This window comes from Catharus ustulatus, chromosome 5 (genome assembly GCF_009819885.2).
Source record: "Catharus ustulatus isolate bCatUst1 chromosome 5, bCatUst1.pri.v2, whole genome shotgun sequence".
NCBI lineage: Eukaryota > Metazoa > Chordata > Aves > Passeriformes > Turdidae > Catharus > Catharus ustulatus.
The window spans coordinates 17,191,822-17,213,072 of NC_046225.1; the positions used below are offsets into that span (position 1 = coordinate 17,191,822).

General features: G+C 42.3%; 1 long non-coding RNA gene across 1 annotated transcript; it reads left to right on the top strand.

Moving 5' to 3' along the window:
• Nucleotides 1-6,119: 6,119 nt before the first annotated feature.
• Nucleotides 6,120-19,735, top strand: LOC116997076. The gene is made up of 3 exons (XR_004418070.1): nt 6,120-6,337; nt 18,755-18,930; nt 19,546-19,735. It is a non-coding gene; the product is annotated as an uncharacterized LOC116997076 (long non-coding RNA).
• The last annotated feature ends 1,516 nt before the right edge of the window (nt 19,736-21,251 follow it).

Genomic DNA, 21,251 nt, shown 5'->3' on the forward strand with positions numbered 1-21,251 from the left:
TTCATCCAATCATTATGATTTCAGGCTTACTGTTATGATGGGCTTTGGGGTTTTTTAATATCTCTGTAGGGTTGCAATAAAATATAGAACCAGGAGAATGAGGAAGGGTAGCCAAAGCTTGATTACATTCTGCTGCTCACTGCCTAGATTTGTACATTGTTAAAGCAGAAGGGACTGGGATGATCTCCTAAACTGGGCAGAATGAATTAAATTTTACCCACTGAGTCCTGCTCCAAGTCAAACAATGTGGGGCTGGACTAGCTCAAAGTTCTTAGCGTATGTATAGAGTCTTGATTTTGAACTCTTAAAGATTTACAAAATTCTAGAAATCTTTACAATTTAAGGAGACAGAGACCACCATCTTCTGGATATTCTCAGAGAAGATCCTCCAAGACCTCTGGATAAACTGCTGATCATAAATTCAGATTAATGAAAAAGCAAATGGAAACACAGATCTCTTTTTTATTATTACTCTCATTATTCTGAGTTCAAATAACAGAGGTAGGAATAACGCGTCTGATAAGCTGAAGAATCTTAGAAGAACTAGAAATGCTCTTTCTGCTTGGATAAATTAAGGCAATGGTGAAGTACTGACCTTCATCTTAAATTTTAGAAGGCAGACAAGAAACCAAGAGGAAATCCTATCTCACATGAGTCTGTAGAGCCTGGCATCACTTGACTGTGCTCCCAGGGTGGTATGGCTCAGGGATCACTGTCTGGCAGTGCTGACTGCACAGACATTGCTTCTCTCAGAGAAAATCAATGGGATTCACTGTGGAGTGAAGCGTTACCAGCCAGGTAAAAATGTCAGAAAGAAAGGATGCAGTTATTTGGCAGGGCTGGCTGAAAATTTTCCATCCTAGTGCTTTTCTACTGAAAACTGTGGGTTTTATGAAAGCCTTTGTTCTCCTCCAGCCAAAGCCATTGTGCAGAGCTTCAATGTGTTGTTTTCATTTGGGCTTTGAAAAATTCTGATTTTGTTTGGGGCAAGACAAAATGAAGGTCTGAGCTAAAAGTCAAAACTCAGCAAAAAACTTGGACAAATGCAAGCATAAGGCATATTTGTACAGAAAGAGATAAATCTGGCTTCCAATTATGTTTGTTTAACTTTTTTATCAGTTGGTTCTAACCTTCTTAAAATATATCAGTGTTTTGTGTGTATTATCTAAAGAACTGTGCCAAAAAAAAAAAAAAAAAGATAATTCAGACTGTGAGTTGGCTTTGAAACTTTTGATTCCAGAGAAAGAGGGAGCTCAGACTATGGTTTTACAGGTATAGCCATTTGCCCCAGTTTTCTCCAGTGACATAAATTAGCTCAGCTCTTTTGCAGTCATGGGATTAAACTCCTAGCTGATATGAATCAAAGCACCCCTATTGCTGATAGCCAAATTTATGTCTGGAATAAAAAGACACAGCTCTCTTCATGAAGTCAGGTGGACCACATCTGCGGGGGTGTAAACTTCAATTCATGAAGTTACCTGATGCACATCAGTGGCAGATTTGACCTATTTGAGATTTTATTGAACAGTCTGACTCATTTCTGGGTTGTCAGCAGCGAGTTCAGCAACTGAGAAGTTATGAGCAGGGTAGCTTGGTCAGACATCGTTAAAATTAATCCTTGGAGGTGTTTACTTTGTTAATGCTGTTCTACATAGAAGAGCTGAAAAGAGATGAGATTGGAACAGTATTTGCTGATTATGCAAATTATAGTCTAAATAGTATAAGGATACAGGAAATTACCTTATATCTATACAGTATCTGATGGCAATTTTTAATTTTCTATTCTATTTTTTTCTCTTGGATGACTTTTACTGTTGCACCAAGTGTTCCACAGACACTGTCATGTGTGAGGCATTGAGGGAGAAAAAGTCTCAAGTCTGACTTTGGGCTCTGATGCACAGATACAGCTCAGAAGGGGGAAGATGGTTTGTTCCACTGTGATTTCTGCTTTGTGCCCAAGCAGTTGCCTTCTGGTGTTTCACAGGCTATTTTCAGAATGTGGACATACATCCCTTAAAAACTATTCTGAGACTTTGCATCGACAAGTTTCTTCATAGACATGAATCCTTAGTGAAGATCAAAGAAATATTGGGAGAGGAGAAATTATTTTCTCACCTCAGCTCCTCACTCCCTCATTGTCCTGTTCAAAGAGGATTTCATAATTCTTACTGCATAACATGTCCAGAGAACTCCTCTGAAGAGATTTCTCAAGAGATAGTGCTGTATCATCCAAGTGGGCAGGCTTATATTCCCTTAAGACCTTTAACAGGATACATTTAGGAGAGAGTTTTAATTCTCTGCTGAGTCCTTCCACCCTCCCCAGCGCACACAGACCCTTCTGTATTTCAGCCACTGCTGGTTCTGAGGAAACAGAATAAGGTTATATCTTAACTACCTGTAGCAAATAACAGCAGATGCCACAGTAGCAGCAAGAGGCAGTCATGGCATGTCAGCAAGATTTTTTTCAAGCCCTTGCACCCTCCCCTGTTGGGGAGGTATGGGTTTATAGCTGTCAGAAACTGAGCAGCAAAACCCAGGGTCAGAAAGCCCACTAAGAGCCTGAAGGACTGATGCTGGGTGTTGATGTTGAGTGCTTTTTTGTCTGAGCTTATGTTACTGACCACACAGGGGTCATGTTTGGTGTGTTTAGAAAGCTAGCATTTAACTTCCCATCAAATTGGTGCAAATTCATTTAATAATTTAATTTTCTCACTCTCAAAAACTTTTGAACAAGGTTTTTCAGCCCTTGTAATCCAGTATCAAGCTAAACTTATACCTTTGTGGTCTTTGCTTTTAAGAATTAATTTAGGTATTTGCCTTATATGTTGTCTTGACTAAGCAATGCAAGGAAATACAACAATAGAAGATCCCTTGTCAGAAACTGGCTCCTATTTTCATTGGCAGAGCTTGGAGAAGGTAACTTTCTGGGAAGGATGGGGTTGTCTGTTGGAGGTATCCTTTTGGAATTCTAAGCCTGTGATTGTCATATATTTAAAAAAAAATGGAAATAATTAAAATGCAAGATGGTGAATTTTATAGAAGTGCAACTACTGCTTAGAATATTTCTTGGCTGTTGACAGCTTTCTGCTATCTCCATTAAATTTCCTGCAAACCTCTCCCAAATGACTCTTGTACAATATACTCATGAAGAAAAACCCCTGCTCTGCAGACATCTATTCTTCCAAAATTATTTCTGCTTTTCTGATTTCTTCTATGAGTAAGTGTGTTTATTGAGGTACATTTCTGGAAAGACTTGGGCTTACCCCTGCTTGCAGAAGGATGGTGTATCCCATCCCTTGTGCAGTGGCTCTCAAACTGGGCTGTGCATTTTCTGTGTTGGCAGACTTTTATCCTCTGAATTCCTTGAAGAATTTCTTTGGAGATAGTTACTTGCTAAGATATACCAGTGCTGCTTGGTTTCAATTTGGTGCACGCTTTTAATGTTCCAGATAACTTGGATTTAAGAATAAAATCACATATTAAGGGTGTAGTTTTTCAAATGGGAACAAAATTAAAGATGTACTTAATGAAGACTCTGCTTGGCTGCTTCTACCTCTTCTTTGGTTAAATTGAAATCTCTATTAATACAAGATGCAGCTTTAGTACCCACAAAAAATGCAATGCTATTGCTGCTTTTGAGGTGTTTGGTTGGTGGTTTGTTTTTTTTTTTAACTTTCCTAATTACATGGCTTCATAAACTGAGATTATAAGAAAGAAAGCTAACTATCAAGACTTGTAATAAAATTCAAAGTGTTGGTCAACTACATAATCCATGTTGTTTTTCTATAATCTCTTGCTGTAAAGTCACCAAGGCAGATAAGTAGGGTGATGAGATAAAGTGTATGTTCTGCTATATTAATATAGCTTGAGATGAAGCTTTTCTGATTCATGAGAATTTTTTTAGTGTAAATCCAAAATAAATTTATTTTACTGGCAAAGTTCAAAAAATAATAATAAAAAATTACTTCTTTCCACTCAGCTGACATCAGTAGTTGTGTTTGCCTCACCTAGAATGCTATACGATATTCCAAATTTATTGTGACTGTAAACAACAATTCTGCTTGCTTTATAGCTTTCCTGGGCTCCAACAGTAAAACACAATATCTCTATCTGGTTGGAATTATATGTTATAACAGTTTTATGGTGGGGGGAGTAAAGCTCTGATAAAGATAAAATAGAGTTTTGCTTTTTTGTGTGACCTTGTCATTTGAAAAAACATTGCACTCTAACGAGATATAATTTAAAAGACTTCTGGGAGCAAATTGAGTTTACTGAGATATTTCTGAGAGTAATTACTTACTGTGAGTTGTCAGTGCACTCTGTTACAGTTCCTTTCCTAGCAAATGTAGATATCTGGGACTGTGTAGAATGGATTAAAGCTCCTACCATTAATGTTTGATGGGAGACAGTAGTGAAAAAGATGGATGCTTATATAACTGACATTTCCAGCATTTATGGCCATAGACTGAAATGCCAGGCGCATAATTTCAAGCAAAATGGCAGACCCAACTCAATAATATTTAATGATGTAGTAGACCTTGGCTGGGAGAATAGCTAACGGAAGTCATTGCACTGCATTTATCGAATTGTTAAAATGAGTTGAATAATAATTGTGTTTTGCAGGAGTTTTGTTTTAGAAATTTATTTCTGTGATCTGGTACTCCAAAAATAAATTATTTCTTGTTCCAGTCAACACAAAATGCAGAAAAATATTCCCAACTAGCTAACTTGATGGCTAGATTTTTACACTGACTTTGTCCTGTGTTTACAGCCTTGAAATATATTCAATAGCTCAGACACGGTTTGGAAGATTGGGTGAGATTGATTGGACAAGCTAGTGAAAGACAAAATTGCCTTCCAGAAGAATCTCCTTTTAATGTCCAACTCTTTACAAAGTTGGGCCTTTTTGTCTATCATCACACATCTAGGAATGTTCAGATTCAGATTCTGTGGAGTGTTTTACAGTACAGAGATGCTTGTGTGCCAGGACTATGATATCATTGATGACATCAGCAAACAGAAAATTAACTTCTGTACCATTCTGCTAATACTTTTGCCTTGAATAAGCAGAAGGGATTGAACTGATGGAGAATCTAAATTGGTAGAGGTGGGGGGGGCGTCTTTTTTTGTGGCTGCAGAATCTCCCATGGCTCTTTCCCAGGCAGTGCTTCTCCCTGCAGAGGGTACAGAACAAAGGTGGACTTGAGGAAGAAGTGTGCATGACCTACCATGTCCAGCCAGAGCCTAAGGACTGTCCAGGCCTTCTAGAAGTTTACAAATTAAAAATGGACAATATATGCATTAAGGTTCAACAACAACAACAACAGAAAAAACTCCTCAAATTCTTACCTTTTGAAAGAGAATTTTTAAAGCATTTTGTCTTAGAAAATCCAAATATCTCAATTTGAGTATCCTTAGTATTCTACTTTTTAAAAAAGGGAAAAATTGTGATTGGGCTTCAGCATAGGCTTTATTTTTCTTTTTGTGGGCTGTCACCTTAAAGAACCATTTTAATTCTGCTCACCATTGACCAAGCTTTCCCCCCCAGCTTTTTTTCACATAAATTTGTCAAAGCTGCATTACTGTCAGTGGGCCATGACATAGCTCTTAGCAGTACTTAGTAAGTTTTTGTGTTCTGTCAGAAGTAAAACTGAGCCAGGAAATAGCCACCCTCTACATCCGAGAAGTGTAGACCAGGTTAACACAAAACTTATGGAGACTTGAGCTTAACTGCAGAATGTCTTAAAACAATTCAAGCGTGGGAGGAATGGAAAGGCTGTTGTTAATAGATCTCATAGGTAGGGTTGCTATAAACTCCCAAGAAATTGAGTGGTGGAAAGTTTCCAAATATTAGAGAAGTTTTAGGGGGCATTTCAAGAGCAATGATTAAGTACTTATTTTTAGCCTTGCTTGTTTGGTACTGAAAGAATCTGTTTGACAATCTGAGCAGTTTCCTGAGCTGGTAAAATTCTTGGGGTAGAGTAAATGGCAGTCATAAGTATAAATTCCTATAAATGGCAAAATTTCCTCTCACTTCAACAGGAATAGGACATTCCTGCAGTATGAATTTCTGAAAATGTAAACTAAACTTCTCTTGTTTCAGAACTGCCTAAAAAAACCCCAAAGGAGTTGAAAATTCCCCCCTGGAGAGTGTCAGCAGGCACCCAGAATACATCTCCAGGGTCACTTAATTCCCTGGATCCTACCCAACTGCTATTGAAGTTAATTGAAAAAACTCCCATTGCCTTTAAGAGGTTTTGGATCCGACTCAAACGGCTCAGTGGCAGCAGATTACAAGAAGGAGCCCCACTGTGCAATTCCAGCCATCTGCCTATGGGTAAGCATTTATTGATACAAATGTATTTGCTTGGGCTATGTCATGAGGCACTTCAGTCCCAATCAGGCAGTATTTCAGAATGAAGGAGATCTCCCCCTCTCATCCGAGGTCATTTGTTATCAGACACCCGTTCTGAGCTGCTGAGCTATAAAGTAGCAATAAAAGTTTACCCACAGCAATGTCACAAGCTCTTTCTCTGTTCTGTGTATGTAAAAAGATCAGCTAGTGCTGGGTTAAGCTGGTGCTCAGATTCCTGTGTGTCTGCTTGCATTAGACAGGAAAAGATCTTGTCGTTTCCATCTCAAACCCATGCTCAGTGATACTGTTCTCATCATCAGTCTTTTACTATATCATCTCTAGGTTTGGATAAGAGAACTGGTGGGGAAAACAGCTGAATGTATTATATAAGGATTTTCTTCATTAGCCCACACAACTGTGTTGCCCTTTTCATCTAAAACTGGTGAAGAAGGAGCGTGGTGTGTGTGGAAAGCACATTTGGAGGATGGTTGTCTCCAGGAGAATTGCAGCATACCAGAGAATCGAATGAGTTTTGATGTAAAGCACAGCCAGAGACTGTGTAAATTGCCCCAGCTGATTAGGAAACAGGGAAGCTGTTAACATCCTGGAAGGGTGTGTGTAACAAAATTGCTCAATGGCGTGGCTTTGGAGGAGAGCAAGTGACCGGCCTCGCCGCGTGCCAGGCCTCAGCAGGGTCCTGTACACACCTCAATCATCAATTACCCAATGCTGGGACAACCCACTAACAAATTAATTATTGTCTGCAGCTCCAGGCCATAGGTGGCTCCTCTGGGCCGTGTTACACAGAAAATCAAATCAGCCAGAGTGTGGTCTGGAAGGGACTGTGCCCAGCCTCTGTCCCAGTGTGGAGGCACTACTCGAGCTCATGCTGAAAATGTCACAAAACCTAACTCTGTCAGACACTGTGCTCATGAGGAAGAGACACTCTCCAGCCAGAAAACCCATGGCACAAGTTGAAAAAGACAGGCTGCAATATATTTTGTAGGCTTGGGGCAGCTGTGTGCTACCAAAGATGTAGCAGAAGGCACTTCTGGTTATGAAAGTCTTTTTTTTCCCAGGACGACAAGTATGAGAGCAACATAAATTTTACACCATGACAAAAATCAGAGCAGGAAGCTCAAAATGGAGTCTAGCCCAAACTTACAGAGTCTCCCAAGACTCTTTTATTTTATTTCAGTCAGTTTAGTTAAGCCCTTGGGCTCTTTTCCAACCAAGTGTTTGTCTGCCTCTAGACATGAGTATCTACTACTAATCTAATTTCTGTCCTAGGCTAGATTGTGTCCTTGATAAGACTTTCCAATATGGATAATACAGAGCTTTTTTTTGTCTGTGGGTTTTTGCTTGTATTCTTTAGAAAATGTTCAACATCCCTGGTTTCATTCAAGGAACCTTTTAATAAATATGCCTATAAGCAAGAAAGAAATTTCTCCTCTGGCTCTGAAAAATGGCTGTGACCAAGAAGCCAGTGACATGGTAGTTTCAGTTTTACTCTGGACTGCAGTTGCCATACAGTACCAGGGCTCATGGTATCTTATAATGATTTGGGTTGGAAGGGACCTCAAATATCATACAGTTCCAAGCCCCCTGCCATAGGCATGGATGCCAACCCTCAGGGCCTCATCCAATCTGGCCTTGAACACTTCTAGGGATGGGGCATTCAAAGCTTTCTCTGGACAACCTGTGCCAGTGCCTCACCACACTCTAAGTAAAGAATTTCATCTGAACAGCTAAACAGAATATCTCTTCCTTTAATTAAAAACCATTCCCATTTTCTTATCATTTTCTGTCCATGTAAAAAAGTTGCTTTCTCTCTTGTTATAAGACCCCTTTAGGAACTGGAAGGGTGCTTTAAGGTTTCTCCAGAGCCTTATCTTCTCCAAGCTGAACAATACCATTTCTGTCATCTTGTTTCATAGGAGAGGTTCTCTAGCCCTCTGATTTTCTCGATGGCCTCCTCTGGGCTTGCTTCACTATATTCCTGTCTTTCTTGTGCTGGAGACCCCCAGACATGGTTGCAGTACTTCAAGTCTGGTCTTACAATAGTGGAGCAGGACAGCAGAATCACCTCCCTTAACCTGCTGGCACTGGCTCTTCTGATGCAACCCAGGATGCTGCTGTTTCTGGGCCACAAGTGCACACATGTCAGTTTTCATCCACCAAAACCCCAAGTCCTATGCAGAGCTGCTCTCAATGAATTCTCACATTCTGTACTGTCTGGGATTGTCCTGACCCAGGTGCAGCACTTTGCACTCACACATGTTGAACCTCATTCACTTCTCATGTGTCCACATCTCAAGATTGTCCAAGTCCCTCTGGCTGGCACCTGTTCCTTCTGTTGTGTGAACTGTACTTCTCAGCTTTGTGTCATCTGCAAATTTGCTAAGGTTGTACTTAATCTCACTGTCTGTGTCACTGATAAAGGTGTTAGCACCTGTACAACGACAGAGTGCTGTGGGACACCACTTGTCACCAGCCTCCACCTGGATATCAAGCTGTTGGCCACAGCTCTCTGGTTTTGTCCATCTGGCCAATTCCACACCCACTGGATAGCTCCCCCTTCAAACCCATGACTCTCCGATATGGAGATAAGGGTATCATGTGGGACCATGTCAAAGTCCTTATGAAATTTGGCTAGATGACATCAGAGTCTTAACCCTGCTAATGAGCTCATCTGCATTGATGAGCACCAGGTTTCTCCTCTGGTTTGTTTGTCCAGAACCTGGAAAAGGAATTTGTTCTTAATGCCCTCTAGAAGTCTCCTGGACTGCTCCCAGCCAGCTGTATTGCTCTCCAAACAGGTGTCTGGGTAGTTGCTCCTTGGTATCTGTATCAGACAGGCACCTGCACATCCCAAAATCTCATGGTAGTCTCCATGTGTGGCATGTAGCAGGTTGCTTTGTAGGGAAATCTACTAAACTGCAGAAAACTAAGAGTTAATGTGCAGGCCAGCAAATCTGAGTTGCTGACTAAATTTCCCTTCAAGATAATAAATTGGAGGAGCTTTCCCGTTGTAGTAAAATGCCCAGTTAATCTGAGAGCCAAACAGATGGGAAGTTTTGAGAAGGTAGGAGAGAAAAGGAGATAATAGAAGCTGCAGTTCCATACACAAGATCTGGTCTGAAATAACAGCTATAAATGGAAATTATTTGCAGGATATTGCCCATATGCTTCCCAAACCTGTGTCCAGGCCGCAGTGTTTTCAATTACTTCCCCAAATGCTGTCAGATCTTTTGTAGCGCTAAATCTGAAGGGGGTTTTGAATGTGAAGCCGGGCCAGCAGCAAGATTAATTTCCTTATTAAAAGCTGATGATTTCTCACAAAGTTGTGCAGCAGCACCAGACCAGGACAGCTGCTGATCTCTCCATGGCCAGGCTGCAGGAGCAGGTTTCCTGTCCTTTCATAGCTGGAATCTCATACCAGCCCACAGCAGCCTTGCCAGGAACATTGGCAGTGTACACACACCTGCTCTCCTGGTGAAGGAAGAAACATCAAATTCTCACCTTCAGAGCCTTGTCCTGGTCGCCTCGTTCCAGTTATGTCTCCTTCCTGTGGCTCAAGCAACTCCATACTCCCTACTCCATTCTCATCAGCCAGCTGGTTACAAGATACCAAGGTTTTAGGGTGATTCTTTGGATTTAGCTTGACTAACTGCTTTGACAGATGCTTTTGGACCTCTTGGCATTAAGGACATAAACCCCTATCCTCATAACCAATTTCTGGCATGTCAGGATTTGTTTGTATTCCTTAAAGTCTCTTGAATCTCGTTTTTTCACCCCTGTCTTTACTTGTAGGTTTTTTTGCCCTTTTGTATACATGCTTCCCAGTGCTGGAAGCAAAGAAAAATGGCTGCTTTTGTGTGGACCCCCCTGAAACACTGTGGGTATACAGGAACATGAAAGCAGCTTGAGAAGAATATGGCTTTCTCACATTGAGGAAAATCGAGGATGTGGCAGACCCATTTTTTGCCCTCTGTTCTGCTGAAATCCCTGTATAATATTCATTCTTCTGTTTCTTACCTGTGAAGGGGGGGCAATGTCATTTACATCACCATTCTGGGCAGTTGCATAGTAAAAAAAATCAAATTCAGTGTAAAAGAAAAAAACAAAACAAAGTGGAGGATATTGGGGGGTAAAAACAATCCTAACAACTCATTCAGCAATGGTTCACCAGCTTTCTTCTAGTCCTTCAAATGGAAGATGTTTGGGTTAAAAACAGAACATGATGCCTCAACATTGGTTTAATGATCAGTAGCAATACTGAAAGCAGATGTAAGGTCAGAAACTATTATGAAGGAGTAGACAACAAGGTGGAAGTCATTATTACTGCACTATAAATTCCTAATTCCCACCTCTTGAACACTGTATTTCTGGCAGCCTTACATTTGAGTAGCATTACTGGAAAAAATTCCAAAGTATGCTTTAGGAGAGGGATATCTATACACATCAAGGTCAATCAAAGTATGGAAGACCCTCAGCATTGGGAATGATCAAGCAATTTAGGATTTTTCAAGTTGGAAAAGCAATCACTTGAGGACTGTGAGTTTTTGGCATAAAACAACTGTTTTATCATTCTTTCAGTACCTCAGGTGTTAGAGTGAAGAAAAACTATCACATGAAGACTTAAAGAAATTCAAGAAGGTATTTTTTTACAAACCATATAGTTCAGTCATGGAAACTCTTGATGTCTAATGTTTTAACCACTGAAAGTTTACAAATATTCCAAAAAAAACCAAAAAAAAAACCAAACAAAAAAAACCCAAAGCCCTATTCAAACCCCAAAACAATCTACTGGAAAAATTCACAGTAGAGTTGGGAAAAGCTAACTGTTCAAAGGCGACATTTCTTCATCTGAGGTCTCCTGAGTTTCAGTGCTTTGTGCAGGGAAGGAGTGTTATTCCTGTCTGTATCTCCTATCTGTTGAATTTCATGTGAACCCTTTATTTTATCCTTACTCAGATCCATAAAACAACTTTTTCTTCTCCCTTTCAACATCATGGAGAGATGGTTAAACTGGTCTTTTCCCTGTGTGAAAATCTGTGTGTGTAGTCTCACAGAGAAAGACCATGACCTCCTGTTTGCAGGGTAGATGGCAAACTCTTTGCTTTGTGAAGAGCCTTCTCTCTTGAAACCTTGTCCTACAGTTCATAACATGTGAAACTGATCTTGTCTGAAGGAGTTGTTGTGGTTTTTTTTTTTTTTTCCTGAGGTTCTTGCACCTTTGAAAGAAAAGTTAAGGAAAAGACAAGAGATTACAAAACACTTATTTCTCACAATGTGATTCACCAGGAAACAGGAAGGCAAGAAATCAAAGTAAAATAGTGATTTCTGGAGAAGAGGCTGAGGAGATGAGGCAGAAAAGAAGCCTCCTGTTCTTGCAGAGAGGCTGGAATGGTTTGCTTGTTTAATGATCTTATTATAAGCTGAAAAGGTGAGCTGTGAAGTTAGAAGTAACAATTGCTCAAGGACTCTTTGCAAGCTAAACAAACCATCTCATGGAACTTGGCACCAAATTGAGGCTCTTTGGGACCAAGGGAATTACAGATCACTCACTGGCACTAGTGGCCAGTCTCCACCAAGTAGATTATTGCTTTATTCCCTCCTCTCTCTCAGACGAATTTTTGCCTAGTGCTTCCTAGTCCAAATGTGATATAATCAGATTTTTCAGGCTAAACCATCACAGCTCCCTCAGCTGCTTCTCATAACACTTGTGCCCCAGACCCTTCACCCTTCCTTGGACAAATTCCAGCTCCCTGCAACACTATTTGCCCCTAATGTTTTAGGGTCCAGAAAGATACTTCTGTGGGTCTTCTGGGATTTCTGAAGAAGTTGCACCACTATCTGCTCCTTACCTTTCCTTTCTCTCTCATCCTTTCAGGAGGGATGAAAGGACGTCCTCACAGTCATAGCATCTCCCAAATCTATAAAAGATTTCGATCTGCTTTAGTGCTAAGGATGATTTAAATGAATCTGTGTTACTCTGAACTAAAACAAATTGGGAGTGCTTGCATGAGCCACCAGGTATGTCAGCTGTGATGTGTCATAGCCAGTAAGCAAGGTGAGATCTTACACTGCACTGGTGAGGTCTGCCAGAGAACATTTGCTCAGCCTTTTCTCCCATATACCTGTGCCACAGTTGGATGGCAGATCTCTCAGCTGATGCTGGAAGATGCTTCAGCCTTCACAGCTTTAACACCATACACTCAGCCATGCATCTCCAGTGACAGTCTTTGTGGGAGCCTTTAGCTAAGTCTTTTTGAACCTGCTTGTGCTCCATCTATGGGAAAATTCACATTTGTCCTACATATTTGTCCTACTTCCTATTTGGAAACATTCTCTGGAGAGAAACAGTCAGGGAGCTGCCTAGCAGCATGGCAAGCTTTGAAAAATGCCATCCTGTGCAGTAGCTCAAAGAAAGGGAGCTGACAAACCACAAACCTGGAATTTGTTAATGATTCTAAAGGCGTCCTAAAAGCCACGGAAGTTCGGAGCTGGGTTCTTCCAAAGTGAGAGTGCTGGCACCATGGTCCAGCCATGAGGTACCAGAGCTGTCCTGAATTTTTTTTCCCCTGGAGAACTAGAAGTGTAACAGCATAGAGCTTGGTCCAGGCTAGTTCTCCCTTCTTCACTTCAGAGCAGTGTGGAAGGCTGAACTTCTGTTAATCTCCTTTTCAAAACTTCCAATTTCAGGGAGCAGCAGCAGGTGACAGGCAAGGCAGTGCTAGCAGGTGGCTTCTTGGCTGTAGAAGCAAAACTGGATTTTGCTGCTCCCTAGAAGAGGGGTGATAGCAGGACTGGCCTACAGCAGGCATTTTTCTCTGCAAGAACTCAAAGCCCTGCCATGTACAATTGTTTGAGGAGAGCTGACTCATGCCTGTATGCTATGCTCAAGCTAAAGGCAGAAGAGATCCCTTCTGTAGCTTCCCTCAGTATTTTCTCACATTAAAAACCCAAACACACAGGGATTACTGTGTCATTTGAAGTCATCTACTGCAATTAAATGTTAAAGAAAAGCTGAAGTTTAGTGATGAGAGCAGAATATTGGAATTGAGGTTCCAGATGTTTTCCTTAAGTTCCTGGGGTTCAGTTACTGCTCAGAGCTAAGAGAAGGCTTGCACAACCTGTCCAGACTGTCAGACATGCATATTATTTCTTCAGGCATTATATACTCAGTGTCTGTGATATTTATCCTCTCTTTCCAGCACTGCAGCTTTCTTATTTTTTTATATGCAATTATCTTTGTACCTCCCTAAGTTATAGTTCATATTGTTTAAAAAGTGATTGAGACAGGGACGATAAGCAGCCGAGTATTATTCTCTACAATATTCAGCTTTCAGAAGCCATACACCCACAAACACCCACCAAGCTGTCTCCATCCTCCTCTGTGAAAGAAAGAAATTGCTGCTGAGAAATGATGAGAAGAGATGCTTGCAAAGAGATGAGGCTGAGTAAAATGCAGCAGGACATGGGAGAGTGCTCATGGCTTCTCATTAGTGGAGGAATCTGTACGGCACATCACAGCATACACAGGCTCATGTGACAGCTCCTGCACCTCCAGGCTGTAATACAGTCAAGCTGGGAGGACACAAAAGCAAGAAATTTTGCTTTATTCTCCTAATATTTTTTTCAGCAGGTTTTAACTTACAGAGTCTCTCACAATTTACTGACAACTGCTTTCAAAGATGAAATTTTAAGTGAAATCAGATTGCTTTGTGAGAGAGGGTTTTGTGGCTACATTTTCGTGTCAGCATTTTAAAAATACGAAGCCAAAAAGCATTTAGTTCTAAGTTATCTATTTTAATGTAAAAAAAAAAAAAAAAAGAAAAAACCACCCACTAACAAACCTGGCCCTGGTCTCTATTTTCTACAGAAAGCAGTAAGTATTTAGTTTGATCTAGTTTTGTGGTTTGTTTCTGTTTGATTTTTTTTTCTTGGGTTTCAGCAGTGATTTATTCAGTTACAGGAAAGTATAAAGCTGCTGTTATTTACAGAAAAGTGAAACAAATGTTTGTAGTAGAATCATAGGTTTTTGTTTTCCTAAATGTGTCCAGTAAACACCATGAAGCATTGATACATACATCAAAGAAAGAAAATTTTACAGGCTCTTACACACTGTATGGAACAGATGCTAAATGGGCTTGTAAATGATTTTGCACAGTATATATTTGACCTTAGAAAATGCATAAATAAAAATGCAATTAAAAAAACCACCTAGGAAGAATAAAGTGCTTACATCTTGTCTGCTCTGTTACCATGGTCCTTTACCAGAAAAACTCGTGTGTTTATCAGAGATTACAATTTCCAATAACATCCTTGGTAAAAAGGACCAGTATACTATTCTTTTAAAGAGTTGTTATTTTCCCAGTGAAGTCCATGGGGATAACACCTTTGCATGGAATGTAAACCAGTAATTAGCTACTCTTATGTCTGCATAAGCTGTGTATCACAGCTGCTGATATGAGAGAAATATAGGCTGAAGTGAACTGTACTATCTTTCTCTTAAAATTGGTAAGATTTGCCTCAAGGGGTAGATTTCTCCCTGTATTGCATGTTTTGAAAAGTGGAACTTCTGTACCTCAACTGTGTATAACAGATCTTTCTGTATTTTTAAACATTAATCTATAAATAACCTCTCTAATGCTATTTCCCCACAAAGTACAGGTGTTGCCAAATATAAACGTGCAAAAGTCTTGGTGTAATAAGAAATTTTGCCAAAATCAGGCTCTCGGTTTTGGTTTGTTGTATTTCACTTGATTGTAGGTATCCATTCTGTGAAACAGTTTTGAAAGGTCTCAGCCCACTGAAGTCAAGGAATTAGTTGCCACCGAGTTTATTCTGACAGGTAAAGGATACCCCCGTGGTCCAAAGGGCTTCAGCCTGGAAATTACTACTCAATCAGACTCTTGCCTGGAGAAATGCACTAATCAAAAAGTACTTGGATCTCTGTCTCACTAATGCCTCTCTCTGAGTACCAAGTCAGAGACCACTACTGATTTTTGCCATTAAAACTTGCCTCAGATCAGGAGGTGACAGCTCTGCTGTCAGAGAGCCAAGAAACATTGATGCCATACACATTCATCTTCCTACAAATGGAAGAAATTACAGTGGAGTCATGTTTTCCCATTTATATTTTGGTATCAAGGTTTACAAAGCACACCAGAGAGTAAATGTGATGTATCAGAGTTACAGAGTTGAAGGTTAGTCAAGGCTAGTGAGACATGACTTGGGTGGGAACAAAGGAACAAGCACATTCCCAAGCAGAAAAAGAACCCCAGCATCATGCTTTGTAAACAGATTGCCAGTGGCCTTTGAGTGTGTGAGTCTCAGGGACCATTAAATGGGATTCCAGGCTCAAATAATTAAAAAAAATAGAAGAAGAAAAGCAATCCCTTATGATTTTTTCATGCTGTAACTCAAATATTTTCCTCCTTGCTGTTTTATATTATAATTTGAAGCATGATACTGTAATCTGGTTTCTAATACCTTTCTGCAAGAAAAAAAACAAACAACCAAACCAGAACTAAATAAGTGACCTAAACCAAAAATCTCCATTAGCCCCCCCCAAAAATGTCTCCCAAAAAAAGTATTTCACTTTGTTTTCTCTTGAGGCCACTGTTTAGACTGGACCAGATTCTGTGCCCTGGATTTTAACACAGAAATATTCTGCCATTCTTTTTGATAGTTTTGGATCAGGCTCCCAGATGAAGACTTTCACATTGTTTTCACTGCTGGAATTCAAGCATTACACATTCAGAAACCACTGAGCTATTAGCTGTGAGACTGGGAACCCTGATCTATGGCTGCACAGTTGTGGGGATAATTTAGCCAGCTGAGGTCTATGTCTGAGAAAAGAAAGGGAATTGAAAATTTGGCAGGGGACCTGAAGATCTGGAAAATGTGGGGGTGGGAAATGCTCAAAGAAATACAGTAATTTCACGAATACAAGCCGCACCAATTTGACTAAGATTTTGCTCCTAAACCGGAAATGCGGCTAATAATCAGGAGCGGCTAATACAACCTCAGAAGTGCCTGCCAGAGTGCTGAGCCGAGCAGCTGCAAAGTCGGCATTTTGCGATTGTTACAAATCGCTACTTTGTTGCACCGCGGGTGGAGCCTGGCTCCGTGTAGGCAGAACGGGGGGCGGGGAGAGAGGCGGGAGAGCTCTCTTTCCTCCTCTGCCACAGCCCAGGGGAGAGACGGGGGGGGGGGGGGGCCCGGTGCCGCCATTGCTGCAGCTCGGGGAGGAGAGGGGGGACCCGGGCCGGCCCTACCGCGGCCGGGGGAGGTGGGGGGGGGACCCGGGCCGCCCCTACCGCGGCCCGGGGAGGAGAGGGGGGACCCGGGCCGCCCCTACCGCGGCCCGGGGAGGAGAGGGGGGACCCGGGCCGCCCCTACCGCGGCCCGGGGAGGAGAGGGGGGACCCGGGCCGCCCCTACCGCGGCCCGGGGAGGAGAGGGGGGACCCGGGCCGCCCCTACCGCGGCCCGGGGAGGGGGGGGAAGCCGGCGCCGCCATTGCTGCGGCCCGGGGAGGGGGGGGGGGAAGCCGGCGCCGCCATTGCTGCGGCCCGGGGAGCGGGGGGGGAAGCCGGCGCCGCCATTGCTGCGGCTCGGGGAGGGGGGGGAAGCGCGCGCCGCCATTGCTGTGGCCCGGGGAGCCGACGGGAGCCCCGCGCAGCCATTGCCGCGGCTCGGGGAGCCGACGGGGTGCTTTGTCCCCGCCCGCCGCCGCCGCGGCAGGAGCGGGGAAACTCCGTCCCTGCCCGCCGCCGGCGCCACGGGCGCGGGAAAGCTCCGTCCCCGCCCGCCGCCGCTGCCGTAGGAGCAGGGGAAGCTCCGTCCCTGCCTGCCACCGCGGGGCAGCGCCGACCCGGGGTGACCGAGCCCAGTGGCAGCGGCGGCCGGCCCCGAGCTGCAGCACCGTGCTGGACCACCTGGCCCCGTCAGCGGCCCCTAGCGGGCCGAGCCTGCACAGCCTTAGCTCAGCCAGTAAACCCCGCCCTCCCGCGGTTCTGTTAATAATTGCACGCGGGTCCTCGCTGCGAACGACAGAGCGGCTTATATTCGTGTGCGGCTTATCTATGGACAAAAACCAAAATATTTGCCAACACCCAGAGATGCGGCTTATAGTCAGTGCGGCTTGTATTCGTGAATTTACTGTAAATATTCAGATATTTTCAATCTCAATTCTCCCTGACACATATGTTTTGCCAAAGCCTGTGTTGAACTGTGTTGTTTTGAATAAGATTTTTGAAATATTTGAAGAGAAGAAAATTTCAAGGATATTTTCAAATGTGTAAGCATTTCAAAAGGAAAAATTTAGATGTTTCATCACAGATTGTACGACAGATTCAGAGCAAGCAGTCTGGTTCAGGGTAAGGATTTGTGACATGCTTGCTGATACTGTGAGATCTGCAGTTGTGGTTTTAAAAAAAGCCTTTTCTTGGCCTGTCTGGAAAGAGAAACACTATGATTTCTTGTCACTAGTCATAGGAACATTTTATTTTGTGCACAGTGTCATGTCTGTTAATGATATAGACACAGAGCTCTCAGTGGGCTCATTCTTCCCAAAATATTTCTTTTACTTCTACACACTTAGATTTAGACACGAGCATCCTAAAATCTTACCAAATTTGTAAGTAATATATTATTAGGTAACAATTAAGGCTGGGCACTTTCCTGCCATAAGTGATAGGAACCATACACTGGTGCAGCTGTAGTCTCACTGTGTCCCAAATTGGTATGTGGCCAGTCATAGAAGCCCATTTTCCAGTCCCAATTAAAGCACAAAAAACCATAAAAAATGAAGCTTCTGTTAATGCATGTATTCCCCTCAGGCGTGAGATATGAATGTGTTTGCGGAGTGTGGGTGTAAGGATATCTCTTCTGCAAACAAGCAATTTTGTTAATTTTTTTGTTATTTGCTTAATTACATTTTTGCCTTAATCTTCAGTTCTGAAAATCACCCGTGAATGTGAACAGTAAGTACATCAAGGTCTTGTCATTGCTCAAGTTTTAGAGTTTTTTTAGTTTTTTGACAGAAACAGCTAGAACATAAAGTATTAAATTAATACTTGAAAGTATTTGATAACTTTCCAGTGCACTGCTATGATGTTGCACCTGCTACAAACAAACAAAGATAAGAAATGTGGTTTTAATGGCAGAATAGGTGCACAAAATTGAAGAATTAATTTTTATTGCACTTACTAGTTCTGGAGGTGTCCTGGTTTCAGCTGGGATAAAATTAACCTCTTCTCAGGAGCTGTTGCAGTGCTGTGCTTTAGATTTGGAATGAAAATGGTATTGAGGCTATGGGGTTTTTGCTGAGTCGTGTTTATCCTAAGTCAAGGATTTTTTTTTTCCCTTGTCTTGTGCTCTGCCAGTGAGGAGGTTTGAAAAAGAAATTAGTAAAGAACATGTCCAGGGCAGGTGACTTAAACTGACCACAAGGATATTCCAGACCACAGAATGTCATGCCAAGTACTTAAACTGAGGGAGTTACCTGGAAGTGTGGCTGATATGGGTTTGGGAAGGGGGATCTGTCATCAGTCAATGGATGGTAAGAAATTGTGTTGTGCATCATATAGGTGTTTTTTTTTCCTTTGCATTATCATTATTTACCCTCATTATTGCATTTTACTTTGTTTTCAGCCATTAAACTGTTCTTAAAAGTTTTAGAAGTTTTGATCCTCCTTCCCATTCCATCAGAGTGGGGGTGAAGGAAAGGAAGGCTGAGCCAGCAGCTGTGTGGTGTTTTATCTCCAGTGGGCTTAAAACTACTGCAGGGGTTATTCCTTGAGGGTGACAATCATTTTTAGCTGAAGTATTTGGACTAGATTAGTTTATTCACAGGGTATTCTGCTAAGGAAACTTAATGAGTTTAGGCCTAACATCTGCCTTAGGCTTTGGCCCTTGAGTTAATTTGCCCCTCACTCTTGGCTGTGCCCCAGTATTGACACCTGGGGGAAGCCTCTCAGCCACAGAGGCCCAAGTGAACAACACTGCTGGCATGAGTTTCAATTTGCCTGGTTCCATACTGGTACTAAACTATCCCCTATTGAAATGATTATGATTTTAGCAAATTATTCAGCATGCTGAAAGGTTACCCAATGTAGCTACTTATTAGTCACTTCTAAAATCATTAACAAGCTATTTATGACACCTTCATGTGCAGGTACAAAGCCTTCTGGAGGATTCCTTCGATTTAATTTCTCTAGCTTAAAGCCGAATGGAGAGAACAAAGGCAGAGCTCACAGTCATTAATTAAGAGGATGAAGGAAGGCAGAGGGGATGCTGACAGGAGGTGACAGGCTCATTGAAAAGAAAAAGCTACATCCTGAGAATGGGGAGATATTCTAGACAATTCTTTGAGGCTTGCTGGAGTGCAAAACTAATCCGTGAGTATCTCACTACCTCTTTTTGTTAAAAACCGCTTTGTCCTTAACTATTTACTTAATACTGCACAAAAGCAGCTTATAACTTCACATCTGAAATAATACCAAGTACAAATTCTGTTTTTCTTTGCCAAAGGACTTTGGTAGGACATGTAGTCCCTTGATTACTAAATGCTTCACAAGTAGCTGTCAAAGAAGCCAGGCTGGGAATAGGATTTCCCTGCTCCTACATGCATGCTGTCTGAGGTTGACATACCACATGTGTCAAAATCTCAGTAAATCTTGCTGTCCAGGTGGCCTGGGTGTCCTGGCCAAGTCCTCTAGCAGAGAGATTTCACTGGAACCACGTTGGCAAGGAGAGGGCTTTGCTTTGTGGGACAAAGATGGGCTTTTCTGTCATTGCCCAGGGGCCTCTGGCATCAAGGGCAGTGAGATAGGAAATTTTGGGGTATTAGCAAAACCAGGCATTGCATTTTAAACAATCTCCAATCCCCTAAAAAATAAAGGGAGAGTCACTGATAATCACTTTGGCATAAACTGATTGTCAGCTTTTCTGCTGCCCTGCCCTGCTCTTTGTGTTCTCTGTGCTTGCACAGCCTTTTCATTTCCTGGTTTTCCATCCTTCTTTTTGCTTCTCCCTTACTCCCCCATGTTTTTAAATATTAAGATGCTGGGCTTTGTGCAGCTGTGATACCCACCAAAATAATTTTCCCATCTGTAGTCAAGGGAGCAATTCCCATCTCTGGACTCTCATTTCTTCAGGGAATCACCAAGGACTCTGCAGTCACAGTGCAAATGCATATTCTTCAATTTCATTCCTCCCTCGCTGTCTTTGCTGCCCCATACCTGTGGCTGTGATGAGTTTGGTGTCAACACTGACAGAAAATGCTTGAAGGACCCAGTTCCTGCTTGGGAGGCTGAAAATACCAGCACCCCAAAACCAGGGGTACTGCATGGGCTTGGATGGGCTTGCAGAGACCCTGTGTGCTGTGGCTGCCCCACATCCCAGCGTGGGGGCTCTGTGGCCAGCACCAGCGTGCACAGGTGAGTGCACTGTCACTGCAGCAGTGGGGACCCTTGCTGTGTGCTGGCCAGCCCATGGCACAGCAGGCTCCGTTCCCAGCTGGGGCTTGGACTCCTCAGGTGCGACTTCATTACGGTAATAACCATAGGATTGACTTGGTTGTTCTTGGTAAATTCCTGTAACGTTTTTAATTGGCTCATGATCAGGGGGAGAAAGCAGTGAACTGTTGAAGTAGTAAAGCTTAAGCACTGCTGAAGTGCTGTTTTGTGGCTCTTGAGTTGAATGGCAGCCCTAGATGAAGAGGAAGGCTCATTTGTAGAGCTGCCTCTTCCTTTGCCAGTTTCTAAAAATTTTTATTAACAGAACAACTGTTTCATTAGCGCACTGATTAGCTGCGAATTTCTCTGCTGTCTGAGATGTGTGAAGGACAAGCTCTTAACACAAAAGGAGCAATCAAGGGGA